Source organism: Castanea sativa, chromosome 5 (assembly GCF_040712315.1).
Source record: "Castanea sativa cultivar Marrone di Chiusa Pesio chromosome 5, ASM4071231v1".
NCBI lineage: Eukaryota > Viridiplantae > Streptophyta > Magnoliopsida > Fagales > Fagaceae > Castanea > Castanea sativa.
In genome coordinates, this window is record NC_134017.1 from 51,081,653 (window position 1) to 51,088,231 (window position 6,579).

At 31.4% G+C, this 6,579-nt stretch overlaps 1 long non-coding RNA gene across 1 annotated transcript; it reads left to right on the plus strand.

Annotated features, from left to right (window-relative positions):
* Positions 1–6,015: 6,015 nt before the first annotated feature.
* LOC142633899 (uncharacterized) lies at positions 6,016–6,579 on the plus strand. The gene is made up of 2 exons (XR_012843985.1): positions 6,016–6,123; positions 6,232–6,579. It is a non-coding gene; the product is annotated as an uncharacterized LOC142633899 (long non-coding RNA).

Here is a 6,579-nt window from a genome sequence, read left to right on the forward strand (position 1 = left end):
TTCTGTTGCTTCCATTCATGATTTGCATTGAGATTTTTCTTTTTATGATCTTTTGCTTCAAAACAAGCTATGAACCTGAAATGTATCCTAGTTCCATATATTCAAATGTACAAAGTATACTCAAAACACTAGTACACCATTACCAAACCAATTGATATATAAATAATCATTAGAGCATTTGTCCACAACCTATGTCAAAGATTACAAAACATTAACATGTCAAAGAAGTTATGAGAATCAGAAAACCAGACCACAAGAAGAGATGATAAGAGCACCTTCTGTAAGCCTCATTATTTGACATGTGATACAAACTTTTTTTTTTTTTAATTAAACGGCAGAAATGTTTTTCAAAACAAAGCAAACTATACACTAGGAGCAAACTTGCTCTGTACAATATAAGACACCTCCGACTGAAAGGCTTTTGAAACAATATCAAATCTCTAGCATACAAGACACGTTCTAGAGAATATACAATATCTTCCTAGTCTACCATATATTTTCCTATCTATACAGAATTAAGAAGGAAAAGGGGGCATTCCTCCACCCAAATTCCCTTAGAATTTCTCTTGAGAGCTTCCTTTGCTATCACATGAGCTGCTTGATTACATAAAGAATTTGTAAAACTAAAAACTTTTCTAAAGTGTGATGCTCTCCACTGGATGTCTTCAACCAATGTTCCAAAACGGGCGAAGACATTTCTCTGGATTTTGTAGAGCTAGGAATAGATTAGTAGTCACCTTCAAGCATGAGATCATACAAACTCAAGTCAGCAGCAAACTATATATATTAATAAACTTATTATTTGACAAGTGATACAAACTGTATTAGTAACAAGAAAATCTATATAAAAGCAACATATATGTGTGTGTGTGTGTGTCTATATATATATATATATTTTTTGGATAAGTATATACAAGCAGCATACATAGACTCCCTCTAAATAATTACAAGCTAAAATTCAAATTATTAACAAAGTCTACAAAGGAAGGGATACAAACACCACAAAATCTAGTAGAATACTTATACTACTACAACAAAAATAAATATTTTAGCTCAAGAATTGATAACTCAAAGCCGTTAAATGTGTGGTTACTTATCTCTATCGTTATTGTCCATATAAGCAAAGGGGTATCCTAATAAGAAAAAATTACATATGAAAGCTCATTCAAGTTGCAACTTTGATCCTGATGATTACCAAACTCACATTAGGCATTCAAATCAGCCAATGTTCTGAAATTGGGAACTTACTCTCGGTTAATGCCAAAGCCAAGAGACCTATACACACACCAACTACAAGCAGGTCACTTTTAGTTCAATCACTGCACATTTGGCCATAGCCAATATCCCAATTTTAAAACCCAAGCAAAATCAGCAAGCTTTATACTTAACAAAAAAAACTTAGTCATCAGACAGATCAAAATTGAAACAAAATGAGATCCAAGGGTTCGGTAAAAAAAAATAAAAATTAAAGAAAAAAATTAACAGAGGGACCCTTAACACCAACTATAGTTACCACAAATCTATGGCAAGGAAGAGAAACAAATTAAAATGAATAAGCAACCTCCAAGCTTGAAAGACCAACCATCACATAAGGAGAAATTTATTTGGTATAGTATTTTCTTACCAGATGAAACAAAATTTTCCTAAACCATTGAAGACTATTAGGAATAAAAATACGTTCAAAATTTTGATATTACTCTTCAGAAATGTTGAACAAAGAGAAAACTTTATATATATACAAAAAATATCCCAAAATAATTCTATTATAAATTTGGAACTAGATGTTTCTCTATTATAAGTTTATACATGATAGCCAATGTAAATTTTACAAATAAATAACAAAATTAGAGGTCACAATAACTCAAGCATAAAGTTTTGCAGTAAAACTTAGAGAGCCTGCTGAAGATCAGCTAAGGTTGAACCTCCTACAAACAACAAAATTATCCAATGTTTCAATAACTAAGGTCTCACAATTAGTAAAGCAATATCAAGTTTTTTCTATAACAAACCATGTTGGGTTTTTCTCCTAGTTCTTGTAACTGTAGGAGCTTCTTGACCAGCCATTACATCGGTACGAGTTCTTAGAGCAGATAGGCGCTCCACTAAATTCTTGGACAAGTGATCACCCAATGAGTGGGAGAAATCAACAGGTTTAGGAATCCGAAAACCAGGAACATACACAGAAACATCCCCAATATTCCCTGGCCTCCTCAAACATCCATAGGTTTGATAAACCCATAAACCCAGAAAAACCCATCAATAATGTTTTCTCTTCTCAAAATCACACCCAGCAATAACAATTCAAAGACTAATAATATTAGCACAAAACCCACAATTAGCACAAAATTAGCACAAAACCTCAAGCTATCAGTAATGAGCAATATTAGTACAAAACTAGCAATACCCAGAACCCTTAAACTCCAATTCCAAAACCCAATATCCCAAACACAACTGTACTGAACCCATAAAACTCAGAAAACAGAAAAACCCATAAACCCAGAAAAAAGAAAAACCCATCAATAATTCGAAATCCAAATTGGGGAAAAGGGAAAATCATGAAAACAAACCTTTGGATCGTGGCTCACGGCGGCTCTGGTATTTTTACAAGCTCCACGCACAGCTCCGGCGACCTCTATGGTGGTGAGCTTCGGTGTGTGGTGTGGTGGAGGTTTGGGCAAGCAAAGGACGGCACGGCGATGAGAACTCTTTCTTTTTCAGAATTGTTCTGCTCCGTGATCAGGATGGCGGTGGTGGAGGTTCGGAGCTTTTTGTCTGAGGGGCTTTTCTGTTTTCTGTTTTGTCTGAGATGAAGGGCGTGAGGTTGGAGCTGTTTGGAGAGGGATTTAATAGAATGTCTACGTGGCAGGATTCTACTGGCTGGCGTAAAACACTGGTTTTACGCCACAGCCTGATAGAATGTTTTCTCATCTAATTAACATCTTGGTTTTAAAAGTTGTTAATTCTATCAACTGGGATCTAAATTTCTTAAAAATCTAAATCTGCAGGATTTGAAACTTCATAGACTTTGATTGATAAGTCTCTAACAAGTACACAACTAGATATTCTTCATAATTTTGTTGCAAAAACTCTTCCAATCAAAGTGGACCGCCATTTGTGTTCGAATTAAGACAATTCTTAATCAAAAACTTTTTCAAGGAGATCAAATCAGAATATTAATCTGTTGTAATAGATTTTAATTACAGAGAATTGTACTTACAAATTAAACAATACAAAAATAAATTTGTAAAACTATTTTAATTGTTTGATTTCCAAACTTAAAATTGTGTTTATAGAGGCATTTGGAGATTTTTTAAATGGAAGTTTCAAAACTAAATTTGTTCATTTATTTTAGGAGATGAAAGATCATTCCCATGAAAATTTCAAAAGTGAATTTATTTATTTTAAGAGAGATGGATACTTTTCAAACCATAATTTCAAAAATAAAATTTTCAATTAACTTAAAGATAGTTGTCAAGAGTTTTTATAGTTCAATGATATAATATTATCTAGTCTCACTTATGAGGACAACTACAATTAAAGTCCCTCTATCCCGTTTAAAATGTACCTATCCTGAAGCAAAGGAGGGCCACAAACAAGAGCATAGAATTTGTTTAGATGGAAAATTCTTAATTTAGATCGTTATAGGAATGTAAACAAACATTGTACACATTTTGTGTGTCTACAATGTGTTGTTCCTGATAACATATATTAATAAATAAATTATAATTTATAATTTATAGAATAACAATTTCGATAGTGATATTTCACTAAATTTGTAGTAACCATAAAATTAGAGAATAAGTTGAGAGATATTATCTTCAAAAAAAAAAGTTAGAGATATTATTTCAATGGTACTTTAAAATTATCTCATAACATGATAAATAAATTGGGATAAAACTTAGGTACAGTACCTTAGGTGTTGTTTCTTAAATTCTCCTCTTAAGATTCAACTATGTGGCTACTTAACTAAAAAATACACTTCTATTTCATGTGCAAAAATCTAATGATAGAATTTTAAAAAGGGAATCTAAGGAACAACACCTAAGTACTGTACTTAAGTCTTACCCAAATAAATTATAGTCAATTTCATGAGTTTTTAGGTAGAGGTACATACACAAACATTTTACTCAAACATTTATCTATTAATGAAAATAACTTCAGCCAATCTATATATTACTAAAAGCTGAAGCGTGACATTTATTACTGCTGAGCTCCTGTTGTGTTACCTCATTGCCACGTCATTCGTCACATAATTATTATTTATTCCTTTTTTTTTTTTACAAAAAAACATAAATAGATTATTGACTTTACATATTTATTTTTATCGGTTTTAACATCTATTTATATTTCTTTTTTATTTCCAATTTTCTTATAATTTTTTTACATTCACTTATTTTTTAAATATTTACACTTTCTTCAACCCTTCTTCTTCTCCTACCTTTTTATCTCCCCACTACCCTCTACTTTATTATTGCTATTCATCTTCTGTTATTTGTCTCTTCATATCCCTTTCCTTTTACTATAAATTTGTCACTCTTTTTCATTCTATGCATAGTTTTCTCTCACAATGGAAACCATATTAATCATAACTAAAAAAGAGATGTTCTCTGATAGTAGTAGAAATTACATAAGAAATAAAGTTAGAAAATTTAAAAATCCATTTTTTGACATTTCATTTAACCTTATTTATAATATATATATAATTTTCATACACTATTACTTTCGAAAATCTAATGAATAATGCTACCTCTCATTTATCGTCTTTGTTATGCAAATCATCAATTAGTAAATATATGATAATGGTAAGAAGCGTTACAAATGAGATCACTAAAAAAAAAAAAAATATATATATATATATATATATATATATATAAAAAATTAATTAGCCACTATCATTATGGAGTAGGAGTCTATAAGTTTATGCATCCAAAAAATTGGAATATATAGAGTTTTCTTAAAGGTATGTGTAAAGATTCACTGTGTGTGTGTAAAGGTAAAAAAATGTATATTAAAGGTTTTTATTAACTTAAAAACTAATGAAAAACCAATGGTTAATAAATAAAATTATAGCATTAATAAAATATTTAATAAGACCATCTTAAAAAAATTATTACGCGCAACGCGCGGGTATGTGACTAGTTAAGGTAATGGTTAAAACTTAAAAGCAATGAATTAAGATTGATTTTTTTTTTTTTTTTTTTTTTTGAGGAAGAAGCAATGAATTATGATTGAACAGTAGAAACGCATCACTAACGTTGACGAGCATTTTAAGAAAAATGTTAAGTAGCTAAGCCTGCCAACTTATATGAGAAAGTCCCTTTTTTTGAAGGAAAATATGAGAAAGTCATATACAAGTCATTCATATATATTTAATACATCATTAATATAGTTAATATTGGTAAGAATTGCTATGTGGCTCCAATATACGTCTTTCAACCACTAATAATGTAAATTAATTACCAACTCTCAAGAAGAATCATTGGTATGTATTTTTTTTTTTTTTTTGCATTTTGGAGAATCAATTATTGGTATGTACTTTTTTTTTTTGTTGAGAGAGTTGTTATTAGGCTCACCAATTATAGCAAGCTTCTTCTAGTATCATGTCCGTAATGCACGACTTTTATTGGTCAATCTAATTTTAAATGTTTATGACCCGGTAAATTTAAACCGATGCCTCTAAAATTATATGGATAGGATTTGTAGGGGATGTTAACAACCTATGTGGTAGAGTTAAGAACTCCATACAGTCTTAATCTTCTAATTATGGAGAGAGAGAGACTGTTAATCCTAATCCATCTATAGCCTACCAAAAAAGGGAACTCCATGATTCCATATAAAATGGAAGCTTAATTATACATAGTCCACAATATTCATCAGACAGCAAATATCCAGGTCCCTACTCTACTAGAAACTCTAAAAGTGGGACTGATTAATTTTTAGAGAGAATGAGTTGTTCTTTAGAAAGATAAGATTATCTAAGCATATATAAATACTAGTTATACATGAATTTGCTTTAAGATATACTACCCCCATATTATTAGCATTTTAGCAACAATGAAGAGAATCCCCATAATCTTCATCCTCCTTCTGCTTCCACTCTTAGCCTCATGCGTAGAACAACAGGTTTTTTTTTTTTTTTTTTCTTAAACGAATCGCTTTGTTTTGTTTGTTTTTAAGCTTCATTATTCGGCAAAATGTTTTGTTTTTACACCATGTTTTTGGCCACCACAGGCTGACCCAACAGCAAACGACATCAACTATCCACCCCTAACAATCCACAATTTCAATGGCACTGTAAAAGTTACTAGGACACTCACAAATGTTGGTCCTAGCAAGAATGTGTACTTATGTAAATCTGTACGATTTAATGGATTGTACGTCGCGGCCTCTCCAAGTCAGTTGCCCTTTAATCAAGTTGGCGAGAAGAAGAGCTTCACAATCACTGTGCAAACTGACGCGCTTGGGCCACCTCCCAAGGGTAAGAGTGCTTTTGGGGAATATACTTGGACTGATGGAGTCCGTAATGTAAGAACCCGAGTGTCAGTGTATTTTGCTTAATTATAATTTCTTGGTGACTAA